The sequence below is a fragment of the Podarcis tiliguerta genome, assembly GCF_965153285.1.
Source record: "Podarcis tiliguerta genome assembly, chromosome: 4".
Lineage (NCBI taxonomy): Eukaryota > Metazoa > Chordata > Lepidosauria > Squamata > Lacertidae > Podarcis > Podarcis tiliguerta.
In genome coordinates, this window is record NC_139537.1 from 62,669,868 (window position 1) to 62,684,029 (window position 14,162).

General features: G+C 43.4%; 1 protein-coding gene and 1 long non-coding RNA gene across 3 annotated transcripts in view; both read left to right on the top strand.

Annotated features, from left to right (window-relative positions):
- The first annotated feature begins 490 nt into the window (after positions 1-490).
- The window catches only part of ADGRG2 (adhesion G protein-coupled receptor G2), a 43,968-nt gene continuing 30,296 nt past the window's right edge, over positions 491-14,162 (top strand). For both annotated transcript variants that reach the window (XM_083439380.1, XM_083439379.1), the window contains exon 1: positions 491-627. The gene's annotated coding sequence lies outside the window, so the exon portion shown is untranslated. The remainder of the gene's footprint in view (positions 628-14,162) is intronic.
- LOC310676562 lies at positions 5,211-6,434 on the top strand. The gene is made up of 3 exons (XR_014510618.1): positions 5,211-5,358; positions 5,691-5,939; positions 6,164-6,434. It is a non-coding gene; the product is annotated as an uncharacterized lncRNA (long non-coding RNA).

Here is a 14,162-nt window from a genome sequence, read left to right on the forward strand (position 1 = left end):
GGCACCATGCAGTTGACATCATTTCCACTGTGTTCCTCCGCAGTTTAGTATGGGAAGCTGTGGTGCACCTAAATCAAGCCACTAAGAGGCCTGTGGTATGTAAAACTATGTGCTGAAGTTTTCAGCTTAGTGGTGCAGTCTCCTCGACTTGTACCTCCACTTGGCAAAGGTAGCAGCAGCAGGTGGCTTGGAAGGAAGACTTCTCTCTGGCTGGGACCCCGAAGAGCTGCTGCCAGTCAGAGTGGGCAACACGGGGTGGGGGGCAGATGGTCAAGCCGGGCAGCATCCTCCTCTCTGCTTCATTCTGACTAGTTTTGTCGGTTTAGAAGTTCGAGGAGGGAAAGACGTGCGCCCACCACCACCAGCACCCCGACACGAACACCCACCCCGTCCTGACGGCTAGGACTGCCCCGCGTCGTCTCCGGCTCTCCAGTTTCCTCCTCCCGCCCGCGCCTCCCCTCCTTCCCCTCCCCTCCTCCCCGCGCTGCCGCTTCCACTGCTGCGCCGCGCCTTTTCGCCTCCACTTCAAAGCGCCCGGGTGCCTCCACACCACAGAGCGGCGAGGGGCGAAGAAGGAGAGAGAAGGACCAAGTTTCTGCTCAGGGCGCTGGAGCCGGGCAGACGCAGGTGCGTGTCTGCGTCTTGAAAGGGGTCGCGCGCAGGGCGGGGTGGCGGTGGGGAGAGACTGCTAGGCGCCCAAACAGAGGGGAGAGGCGGCGAGGGAAGCTCCCGCCTCAAGCAGACGCCTCGTTGGGACCCCGAGGCGAGCGACGGTCAGGGCAAGTTGCTGGAGCGACTGAGGTGAGAGAAGGGGCACTCGCTGCTTTGTCGTCCTCCAGACGTCGCCAGCTGCCGTCGGGGCAAGGAGGTGGGTCAGGGAGGCACCGTAGGCAAAAAGAGCGAGTTGCTCATACAAGTTTGCCATCTGTGCGGGGGGAGGAGTCTTGTCTTTTTTCTTTTTTTAAAAAAGAGCGTATTATTTGGGCTGCGTAATTAGACAAAGGATGAATGGAGCGGGGGAAGCTCCCCCAGAGGAGTAGCAATGGTTTCAACCGCTGAAGGGTTCAAGGACTGGCTCATATGAGGAAGATGCTTGTGTTGGGGAGGCAGAGGGAAATTCTCTATTCAGTTTTTCCGTCAGTCAAGCTCCAGAGAAAGACGAAGGGAAGTCAAGCCAGGAATCAAAGAGCCAAAGACACATGACACGTTTTCTTTTTTTTTAAAGAAAAGGCAAAGTAGTTTCAAGATTCCTCACAAGTTTAGTTTATTGGATTAGAAGCGAAATGTGCTTTTTGCTGTGGTCATGGAATGATCAACAGGTGTAAGGTTTGTCTACACAATGCTAAATCTGTAACGATGTTTCATGAACTTAATATGAACTGAACATTCTAGGCAGAAACAAAACATCCCATCAGGAATTGGCAGGCAAGAAGTCGGAAGCAAAGAAGTGGATACCCAAGTGGAAAGGATAGCTATTCCATCTCCTAACACCCACTTAATTCTTGTCACACCTGCTCCTAAGAGGTGTTTGAAAGTTTTTTGGAGAGAGGAGGTAAAAGTACCGGCTTTCCCACTCTTCCGGAATTGTTGAATGGATCTGGGAATTCAATCTGTGTTATTGATTTTTTTTATTTGAGATAAAATAACAAAGGAAAAAGAACCCGGTAGCATAGATTGTAACAACAGCCCCACAGTATGCCTTGTAAGAACAAGAAGAGATGTGTCTTTTACCTCTGTTCAATTAATCTAATCTTGCAAATATAAAGTGTGTTATGGTGTAACTAATTTACCTGAGGTAACTGTGGAGGTGTCTTTTACTGTGGACTGTAATAGGTCACCTTGTACCCATTAGTCATATGCATTAGCACAATGCAAAGTTAAAGCATTTTTCAGGCCCATTAATTTCAGTGGGACAGAATTAAACATGTTAAGGCGGCATTTCTAAACTTCCCCTGCTAGGAAATGAGTCCACTGAATTAATCAATAGGACTTTTTTCTGGGTCAGTATATATAAAACAATCCTTGCTTGAAGTGCTTAACTTCAGCTACTAGATGCTATCTAGAACAAACTTAGTTGGTCTCTAAGGGGCTACTGAACAATTTTTTTATTTTTAAAATATATTTCTAACCAAACTTGGACACTTTTAAGCCCTGTTCATTTCTTTGGGAGAGTTGAGACAAGCGTAACTCTCCAATTTAAATCAGCGGAACCAATCCTTTGTATGTTTATTCAAGAGTTAATCCCACCTTATCCAAGGCTTCTTGCTTGCAGATACCTGTGGTTACTCAGTGGCAGTGTGTTCCCATGTTCAACCCTTGTCGTCTCCATGTCAGTCAGGATGAGTGCATTGTGTCAAACCTTGGAGAACTACTGCAGTCAGTGTAAACCAGGGGTTGCTAACCTTTTTAGTCTGTGGGCAAATTGAGATTTTTGAGGTTGTCCCGTGGGTAATACTCTGCTGGTTGCTTCTTTCCCACCTCCCCTGAATCAGCCCCCTCCTTGACATACAGAAAGAATGAGTGTATGCACACACCCATACTTTCCAAAGGGATATTGGGGGAAAGTCAAGTTCGGTAGAGTTAATGTGAGCCTTGAAAAGCACATAGAGCTGGAAGAGTGGTGCTCTTTTCCAATCTGAAAGAAGAGCTGAAAGAAGTGGGGAACAGTACCACTCTTCCAGCTTCCTCCCTTAGCTCTATACAGTGGTACCTCGGGTTAAGTACTTAATTCGTTCTGGAGGTCCGTTCTTAACCTGAAGCACCACTTTAGCTAATGGGGCCTCCTGCTGCCGCCGCGCCGCCGGAGCACAATTTCTGTTCTCATCCTGAAGCAAAGTTCTTAACCTGAAGCACTATTTCTAGGTTAATGGAGTCTGTAACCTGAAGCGTATGTAACCCGAGGTACTTGACAAGAAAAAGGTATCATCCTCACCACCTCCAGACAAAGAAGACAGTGAGGGGCTTGGAGGCTTTGTGTGTCCACAGGAACCACATTCATGACTTCCTGTGTAGAAAATACTGGGCTGGGTGGACCAATATTCTAACTAAGACATCTTTATTCCTGTAGAATTGCAAACTTCAGCACTTTTACCATCGCATGGCACATATTTTTTTATTCTTTGTAATACCAAACTGGAGCAAGAAAAAGAAGGAAATGTATTGCTAAGTGCATGTAAAGAGCATTTCATGTTTGCTTTTTTATTTTTTTAAAAAAAGTCAAGTTATGCCCTGTTTTTCTTTACAAAGAAGAACACCCAGAGCTGTTTAAATGTAATTTCTATGGGATGTCTGATGAACAGCACTTAAAAGGGCCTGTAATGCTTGTCTTTTACATTTCTGACAGCACATTGCCCAATCTCAATACATTTGTTTTAAAATAATGAAGATTAGGTTGCAAATAATATAGAAGGCATGGCTGGCTGAACAGGTTTTTCAGTATGTTTAGGGATAAGGTGAAAGAGTTCCTCAGTTTAATGAAATGTAATACAAGTTCAATCCTTTATGAAAGAAAAAAAACCGAATGATTTACTAGCAGAATCAATCTGGGTGAAATGCACCCAGCGAACACTTCAAAATCAGGTATTTTTAAGCACATGCTTAACTTTCCCATTGAAACCAGTGACATATTGAAATTAACTTTGGCTGGGACATGACTTTCATCCTGTCACCTTTCACCCTTTTATGATTTTGGGGAGGAATTAATGTTACTTTTCACTCTTAAATATTTTTTATTGAAAAGTGCTCAGCACCATGCTCTAATTTGCCAGGTTGTGTCAGATGTTGTACACTGCATTGTTCTAATGGCAGGTGTGTTTCACACTGGTATTAAAATGGTCTCTTCTGTGGTTTTGGGTTTCATTATTTACTCTCAGTGCACTTACCTTAAATCATCCTCCCTTTCCATTTTTTTCCTCCTGTCTAATGCAGATTTTTTTGTTCGCTGGGCATGTGTTCAGTTCTGTTGTTGTACATCTGGGACTAGGGTCACTGGATGCAGGTGAAGACTTCACTATTGGGCATACTCACAGTTTTGGATCTTTGTGATGGTAGTTTATCAAACAAGCAAGAGTGGGGATAGTATATGGCAGTGCTGCAAACCAGGAAAAAGAAATGGACCTGATATATCATATTACTATTTTTATGGCAGGTTTTAGGAATTGTGAGATTTCTCTTGCTCATATTTGTGGAATATTTTGATGTTTAAAACAAACAAAAAAGGCTACGTGTCCTATTGCTTGGTTTGCTTGGCTGTATGTTGCTTTGTGTTGCCCTGGGCTAGATAAAACAACTAACAAATTTAAATAATCATAATCATAATCATAATATTGCTTGCGGATCTTCTTGGTGCCTTCATGCTCATGGACAAGAACACTGGAAGTTTATTTGTTTATTTAATAATAAACAAATAAATTGTTTATTTAATGAGCAATTAGGTAGAATCTGCTTGCATACTTTATATTTTTGCAGAGTAAAATGTTACAGGCTTTTAAATACCCAGAGCTTCAAATTAAGGGAGTTTTATTCAGTTTCCCCCTTTCCACCATTGCTACAGCCCTGGCTCCTTAACTATTATTAATTATTTGAGAAGCAGGTTAAACTTGTGTAAAGTTTGCTTATATACCCTGCACTTTTTCTGCAAATAAGTGCCTATTATTATACTTAGGCTTAGTTACATTGGGGTATGTGAGCTAAAGGGTTCTGCCAAACTCAGTGGAAAAAGTGTGTAAGGGAGAAGAGAGAGTTGATGGAAGGAGTGGCACCATGCAACTTGCAAGGAGGCAATTCCAAGCATAAGAGTCAGCAAGAGAGAAGAGGTGGAGTTGTCTGAAGAAGCAGGAAACCTTTGAATGGTTGATGGCGATGGAGCTGGAGGAGTGAAAGTCACGATCATGAATGCAGTGGAGGCTGGTCCATTAAGGCTAATGGGACACTGCCCACTAATTTCAGTCTGCCCTCAGCCCGGCCCCCACCTGTCTGCCTTCTTACTGCCATCAGTCCAGGCTATAGCACTGCATGTCAGCTCCCTCAGCAATCTTAGTGTTACCCTTGTAGAACTCAACAGGGAGGAGCATGGGGACAAGATTAGAATTTGTTGGCTGTGCCTGTTGTTGGCTCTGGTTCCACCTACTGCTGGCCTCCCTGCCTTCCACCCTTCCAGTCCCAATGGTCACCAGCAACTAATGCATTGCAGTATGAGAGTAGAAAAAGAAGTGGCATGGGGGAGTTTGAAAGTAAGGATGAAGGGTCTGATTATCACACAGTCAAGCTGTGTGATAGAGTTCTGGATAGAAGTAAAGGATGTTTTGCTGAGCAATGGCAACCAAAGACCAGAGAGCAAAGGTTATAGTAGTAGCTAAGGTGTGAGCATGGACGCGGGTGGCGCTGTGGTTAAAAGCCTCAGTGCTTAGGGCTTGCTGATCGAAAGGTCAGTGGTTCGAATCCCCGCGGCGGGGTGCGCTCCTGTTGTTCGGTCCAGCGCCTGCCAACCTAGCAGTTCGAAAGCACCCCCGGGTGCAAGTAGATAAATAGGGACCGCTTACTAGCGGGAAGGTAAACAGCGTTTCCGTGTGCGGCTCTGGCTCGCCAGAGCAGCGCTGGCCCCTGGCCTCTTCAGTGAGATGGGCGCACAACCCTAGAGTCTGTCAAGACTGGCCTGTACGGGCAGGGGTACCTTTACCTTTACCTTTAAGGTGAGAGCATGAACCTCAGTTTTTGCCAATAGGAAAGCCTGCCTTTTCTCAGTGTTGTAAAGAGAGAAGCATCAGGCTTTGCTGGCTGACTGGATATAGGAAGAAAATAAAATAAAATTCCTTCCTGTAGCACCTTAGAGACCAACTAAGTTAGTTATTGGTACGAGCTTTCATGTGCATGCACACTTCTTCAGATACACTGAAACAGAAGTCACCAGACCCTTATATATAGTGAGAGGGTGGGAAGGGGTATTACCGGTACTCAGAAGGGTGGTGGGAATGGGTGATTGGCTGATAGGTGTGGTAAACCTGTTGACGACTGTTAACGACTGCAGTTGGTCTTACAGGAAAAAGCAAGGGCTGAGATAGCTAAAAATAGCTTGGATTCTTATCTCATTATACATGATAAAGCTATTTTTAGCTATCTCAGCCCTTGCTTTTTCCTGTAAGACCAATTGCAGTCGTTAGAGTAGTCAACAGGTTTACCACACCTATCAGCCAATCACCCATTCCCACCACCCTACTGAGTAATACCCCTCCCCACCCACTCACTATATATAAGGGTCTGGTGACCCTTTTGTTTCGACTACGGCAGACTAACATAGCTACCTACCTGTAACTGGATATAGGAAGTGAAGAAAAGGGAGAGCTATCAAAGCTTTATCCCTGCAAGGATGGCGACATCATGGAGTGTGAAAAAGGAAAGAAGGGCTTTGGAGGAAAGATAAGCAAGTCTTAATACAAGGATGATGATGATGAAGAAGAGTTTGGATTTGATATCCCGCTTTATCACTACCCAAAGGAGTCTCAAAGGCTAACATTCTCCTTTCCCTTCCTCCCCCACAACAAACACTCTGTGAGGTGAGTGGGGCTGAGAGACTTCAGAGAAGTGTGACTAGCCCAAGGTCACCCAGCAGCTGCACGTGGAGGAGCGGAGACGCGAACCCGGTTCACCAGATTATGAGTCCACCACTCTTAACCACTACACCACACTGGATGAAACATAAAAGTGGAAATATCAGACACGGGGACATTTAAAAACTGCCATATACTGAGTCAGAGCATTGGTTTAACTTGCTCAGTAATGTCTACACTGACTGGCTGTGGTTTCAGACAGGTGTCTCTTTCAGCCCTACCTGGAGATGCCAAGGATTGAACCTGGAGGAGGGAGAAAGTTCTATAGTGGAGCTAAGTGTCATCTGCATAAAGGTGCAAGAGCAGTTCCTCGATGAACCCCATTGAGGAGACAGAAAGAGAAGGAAAGCTTCTCCTTGTGGAAACACAGGAAGACTGTTTATGCAAATATGGTGGAACAAGCTGAGGACAAAATCACAGAAACATAGAGCATAGAGCAAGAAAGAGTGATCAACTGTATTTAAGGAAGACACTGGAGACATGGATAGTAGACAGGTCAAAACGGATAAGGCACAGACTTTTTGAGAGAAGAGGAGCAAGCAGAGAGGAGATTTTACATAACTTGACTGTAGGTTAGGGTCTGCCCTGGCTTGCATCAGCAGCAAGACGCAGGCAAGATGGGTCAACTTGGAGGAATTGTTTTGTCTTAGCTGTGTCTACCTGGTTTCTCAATGTATCTGTATTATTTCAAGTATTGCACTTGGGCAAAAAAAATGAGAGGCACAAATACAAGATGGATGACACCTGGCTTGAGAGCAGCACGTGTGAAAAGGATCTAGGAGTCTTGGTTGACCACAAACTTGACATGAGCCAATAGTGTGACGCGGCAGCTAAAAAAGCCAATGCAATTCTGGGCTGTATCAATAGGAGTATAGCATCTAGATCAAGGGAAGTAATAGTGCCACTGTATTCTGCTCTGGTCAGACCTCACCTGGAGTACTGTGTCCAGTTCTGGGCACCGCAGTTCAAGAAGGACACTGACAAACTGGAACGTGTCCAGAGGAGGACAACCAAAATGGTCAAAGGCCTGGAAATGATGCCTTATGAGGAACGGCTAAGGGAGCTGGGCATGTTTAGCCTGGAGAAGAGGAGGTTAAGAGGTGATATGATAGCCATGTTCAAATATATAAAAGGATGTCACATAGAGGAAGGAGAAAGGTTGTTTTCTGCTGCTCCAGGGAAGCGGACATGGAGCAATGGATCCAAACTACAAGAAAGAAGATTCCACCTAAACATTAGGAAGAACTTCCTGACAGTAAGAGCTGTTCGACAGTGGAATTTGCTGCCAAGGAGTGTGGTGGAGTCTCCTTCTTTGGAGGTCTTTAAGCAGAGGCTTGACAATCATATGTCAGGAGTGCTCTGATGGTGTTTCCTTCTTGGCAGGGGGTTGGACTCGATGACCCTTGTGGTCTCTTCCAACTCTATGATTCTATGATTCTAGGATTCTATGACCTGGTATTTTTATCTGGATGGGAAGCTGGTGATTTCATTGTGGGGAATATTCTTGCCACAGTTAGATTCTGCAGAAGTTTAATAAGAATTAAAACTAGAATAGGATGGCAGTCATAGTCACAAATCACTATTACCATGGATAAGGGCTTCCAACTCTTTTAAGCAATATATGAGTGAGGCTTCTTGCATTGATTTCAGTGGGATTTCTGCATATACATATTTGGGACTGCAGTTCACAGCAACCTGTATTCTAGATACCTAGCATATATGTTGTACCTACAGAGCAAAGCATCATAATTGCTTTATCTGATTGCACTGGGATTTCCATCCCTGTTTTTGGTGTTTGTTCCCAACACCTTCCTCCAATTGTACGTCTCTGCATGGGCTGGTTTGCATGAAACAGCAAGCCAAAATATGGCTTACTGGGGCAACACAACACAAATGTGCAGACTCCTAGAGAGAAGCTTGCAGCAGCTTTGCTCCCCTCTGGTCTCTTTCGCTGTTGTGATGGCTTGGCAAAGGGTCTGAACTGGGATTTGTGGTTAAGCTTTCTCCTTACTAGCCATGAGCTGTAAGAGTTACAGAGTACTGATTTAAGCTAAGATTTCACTACCCATGTCATGTGAACCATATGTCAACCTTCCCTCTACCTCTCTGACAACACATCTTCCTCTTAAATTTCGAATTCATTTGAATACAAGTAAAAACAAGAAAGCTAGTGTACTGCCTGCACTGCTTCCATGTGCAAGGTGCCTGCTTGTGTGGTGAATGGTTGCTTGCTGGCTCCTTCATCTTAAATTACCCGTGCTAGAGTAAAGAGGTAAGATGCTAAATGCGGCTGCACACAAATATGCCTTTAAAGCACATTTGAGGCACAACACAGGGGCCTGGTTCGCATGACATGGTAAGCCAAACTATGGTTTACAGAGACTGTGTGGCTTCCCGGTGAGTAACTTTCAGCTGCTTTGCTCCTCTATGCTTTTTGATACTGTGCTTAGTTAAGCCAAAGTTTATTTTAACTATCCCTGTAGCATCAACTAACTAGATGAAGGTGTTTCATAGCTGCTTGTAAAGTGCAGGATTTAGTAGACAGGGAGATTTAGAATGCAGTTTACCAGTGTTCCAGATACAGCATAACTCCCATAAAAAACAACAGCAAATAAACAAAAATCCTTTCAGTGATCCCTCTTTAAAGTCACCTACCTCCACCAGCGGGTGGCGCTGTGGGTTAAACCACAGAGCCTAGGACTTGCCGATCAGAAGGTCGGCAGTTCGAATCCCCGCATCGGGGTGAGCTCCCATTGCTCAGTCCCTGCTCCTGCCAACCTAGCAGTTCAAAAGCACGTCAAAGTGCAAGTAGATAAATAGGTACCGCTCCGGCAGGAAGGTAAACGGCATTTCCATGCGCTGCTCTGGTTCACCAGAAGCGGCTTAGTCATGCTGGCCACATGACCTGGAAGCTGTACGCCGGCTCCCTCGGCCAATAAAGCGAGATGAGCTCCGCAACCCCAGAGTCAGCCACGACTGGACCTAATGGTCAGGGGGTCCCTTTACCTTTACCTACCTCCACCAGCAAATTTTACATGATGGAATCTTAACACTCTTTTTTTTATTTATTATTTTTTAAGGTGCCAGAAAGTTTCTGTGCAATACCATGAAACTTCAAAAAAGGAACACCATATTTTTTCTTCCATTTGCTACAAATATATTTGATATATTGCCAGTAAGCCAGTAAAGGACTTCAAGAAAGCCACTTCATTAGTGCATGGGAACAGCTCTCTTGACTTCAGTGTGATGTGGCTTGCTTCCTTAGTGCCTCCTGGAAAAACCTACAGAAAAAAAGGATATTTTATAAAGAAGTTGCTTCTATTAAACCAGTTGCTAGTTTTCACAGTGACATAAAACTTTCCAGTGTTTATACCTTCCCCATTACATATACTTTCTTGTGCCAAGCTTTTTTTTAAAAAAATATTTTTACTATTTTTGTATGCCAATCTGGACACACACAAGCAGATTCACATTCTAATAACCACAGCAAGTAATGGGAGGAACAGGCAGGGAGCCATGTAATGGAGTACTAATTGTTGGATGAGTCCTTGTGGTTTTTGTCCATGTATTGACTTAGATTTGAACAGAGAACGACTGCTACAACACAGTGTGGGCAAACAGACATCACTGTGCTAATACTGCTATCTTCATGGGAGAAAATTAATGTTAACAATGCTGTTAAAATACTCAAGAGATATAAAGAGAACCTTTCTACAACAGAACATTTGCAGATTGTGCTGGAATTATTTTTAATTAACTGCTATCAAAAGATTCTGCTTTGTTTAAAATCATATAACTCTATCATATTGCATTTTCACTCAGACTTGACATTAAAATTACAAGAATTGCCTGAATTCCTGATGCTTTGGTACCAACAACATAGGGAGGCTATTGCCTTATAGCAGGTATAAAAAATCTTTGGGCCGCTAGTTGTTGCTGAACTACAACTCCTGTCATTTATTTATTTTTTGTCTTTGGCCATGCTTGCTGGGGCTGATGGGAGTTGTAGTTCAGTAACATCTGGAGGGCTGAAGGTTCCCCAGACCTGGTTAGTTCTGCTTATGGGTTTCCCACTTGGCATCAGCTGGACAGTACTCTTGGAAATGGAATTTTGGAATTGGTGGACCTTGATAGGATCCAATTGGGTGCTTCTTAAACATAAATTAATTTTAAAAAAGCAAACTAGCAGAATAACCAAAACGATAGAACTATGAGCACCTTGCATACATTAAACCTTACTGTTACACAATTAAACCAAGTACAAATATTCAGACTTTGTGAAGGTGCCAGCTCTCAACCTTAGGGCTTGACCTTTCTTTAGTTGCTCTGAAGAAGGAAGACAGTCAATGACATTATGGTGCTGCTGTCACAACAAGACCCTTCTCTCTGCCTTACTGATGTGGTCTAAAGGAAAGCAGAGCAATACATTTGGCACCAGCTTGGCTGCAGGAGTTGCTGGAAGGAGACATACATATAACAATTTTAAGGACTCCATTTGGGATCTGTGTAGGGTTTACTTTTTAGCCTTTTCTTCTCCCAAAGATGACCTGCAAGGCAAGTGTGTACAGATGTTTCCTCGGTTTACTCCTGAAGTCTTTCTCTTGAATGAGTATCTGGAAGGCAGCAGAGGTTTAGGAATTGAGTTTTCCTTCTCCTAGATGGACTATCTTCCTAGGTTGACGAGTCCCATCTGTCACTCACCAAGCAAGACAGAAAAAGCATTTGGAAGTAAGCTTTCAATGCTCTTGTTTTTGGGTTATTCCAAGTGTGCAGAATCACAAATTTTCACATTCCACAATGGTTGCTTGGTTTACATACCTACTAATCCATTTGTAGCATAAAAATATAGTTTTCCTCCTTCTGTAATTGTTCATGATCATCCTCAACCTACTTTCAATCTAGATTGATTCTAGATCCTGTCATCCACCAGGGTTGGTGTGGTTACTTGGTACGTGTTTGAAAACTCTCATCTTGGTTCAGTCATCCACACCTTTTCCTCCCTGCATGTGCCCCAGGGGTATTTAGAATATAGTGATGATTATGATCTTGGTATGCATCCAAGCACAATCTCATTTGGCAGGTGTATAATCCTCACCCCCATTGCCTACATCTGTTTTCATTTGTTTTCAAATGGACACACTGTGGTGTAATGCAGAATCAAGCTGCAATCAGCTTTTGTTTTCAGATGAAACCTGGTTCTCAAAAAGTGCTTTTCAGGGGCAATAAAATATTCAATAACTCTAGATTGTTTGTGGACTAGAAAAAACTAGCACTCAGTGTCCATTGACTCTAGAATGAAATGTTGTATGTATCCAACTTAAACAACGAAGAACATGACTGGGGTTTCATTATTGGTAGGATAACTTAGACACAGCAATGTTGGAAGCTGCCTGTCATCAGACTGTTTGTTCATCTTGGATGTTATTGGGGAGGGGTTTGCTGGTATTTATTTTTTAACATTGATATGGATGCTCTCCAATGATCTTGGATGCTTTTATGAGCTTCTGAATGGGGTCCTGAATGGGGTAACTGTGCCCCTGAAGGACCAGGTGCGCAGCCTGGGAGTCATTCTGGACTCACAGCTGTCCATGGAGGCACAGGTCATTTCTGTGTCCAGGGCAGCTGTTTATCAGCTCCATCTGGTACACAGGCTAAGACCCTACCTGCCCGCGGACTGTCTCGCCAGAGTGGTGCATGCTCTGGCTATCTCTCACTTGGACAACTGGAATGCGCTCTATTTGGGCTACCTTTGAAGGTGACCCAGAAACTACAATTAATCCAGAATGCTGCAGCTAGACTGGTGACTGGGAGCAGCTGCTGAGACCATATAACACCGGTCTTGAAAGACCTACACTGGCTCCCAGTACGTTTCCGAGCACAATTCAAAGTGTTGGTGCTGACCTTTAAAGCCCTAAACGGCCTTGGTCCAGTATACCTGAAGGAGCGTCTCCACCTCCATTGTTCTGCCCGGGCACTGAGGTCCAGCGCCGAGGGCCTTCTGGTGGTTCCCTCGCTGCGAGAAGCCAAGTTACAGGGAACTAGGCAGAGGGCCTTCTCGGTAGTGGCACCCGCCCTGTGGAGCGCCCTCCCACCAGATGTCAAAGAGAAAAATAACTACTAAACTTTTAGAAGACATCTAAAGGCAGCCCTGCTTATGGAAGCTTTTAATGTTTAATAGGTTATTGTATTTTAGTGTTTTGTTGGAAGCCACCCAGAGTGGCTGGGGAGACCCAGCCAGATGGGCGGGATATAAATAATAAATTATTATTATTATTATTATTATTATTATTATTATTACTTATTTGCAGGCTCAATATTTTCTTATTAAATGATCTATTAAGAGTACTATACTACATTAAACTTAAGGGAGGGGCTATTGCTTAGGGGGCAGGTTGTTTTGTATGTGAGAAGTACAATCCCTGGCGTATGATGTGAAAGACCTCTGCCTCAAACCACAGAGAACTGCTGCTGGTCAGAACTGACACACTTGGCTAGATGGCCCTCCAAAGGTTGTTAGACTACAACTCCCATTATCCTTGACCATTTGCTGATGGGAACTAGAGTCCAACAACATCTGCAAGGACACAGGCTGATGTTAGTCTAGTGTATGCTACCATTTATTATTAATATTAACAAATCATAATAAATTATTAAGCTTTGTGTTAATTCTGGGCTCTACAGCTTATGCAAAGAATTTGCTTAACTGGTTTTGATTTCCAGGAAGCTCTGGAATGCTCTGTGCTATAAAGTGATTTTGTATCAGATATATGTGGTTTTTAAGTGGAAACATGACCTACCTTTAAATATCATATACTGTAAATCAGTCTGTACTAGAACTGCAATCTCATAGGAAGAAAAATTCATAGTGCACAAATTAGCATTGCTTATATAGCAGTAACTGTGAGCTAAAATTGAAACCTAATGGGTGCAAAAAATATCAATTTCTTATCAAACGGATGAGGCATTTTCTTGATATTCCTGTCTCCTAGTCTGGTGAATAAAACTGATCCCCATTTTCCATCCTTGCCATATACAGCAAACTTCCAATAATTTTTAAGACAAACTGTGTGCAAGTTCTTTTACAGTCATCTAAATAAAATAGTTGTAGGAGAAAAAATATTGCTTCTTGGTAATCTTGGTAATGAAATGTATCTGTGAATACACAAATTGTGTTCTGCTATTTTCAGTTGTGATGTAGTTAGTTTAACCGCCTTCTAGACAAATACTTTGCTTTCATACTTTTATCTTCGGAAACTCTTTCCACAGCTGTTGAGAATCCCCATGTTCCGTCATGGAAACCCAGCACACTGCAGAAATTGTGGGCATTAACATTAGTTAGAGTGGGTTGGCAAACTCAGGTAGCTGATCTTGGGCAGGAAATTATTAGTCATTTACTGTATTATTATATTTTGCTGCCAGGGAAGGGAATAGGCACAGGAGAGAGTTTTTTTTGTACCAGGTGTTAAAATAAGTTGGCCAGCTTTGAGTACTGTTACCATGCCCCTTTAGTGGTTGCTTCTCTGCCTCAGTCATCAATGTGTCTTGGGTTGGTACAGA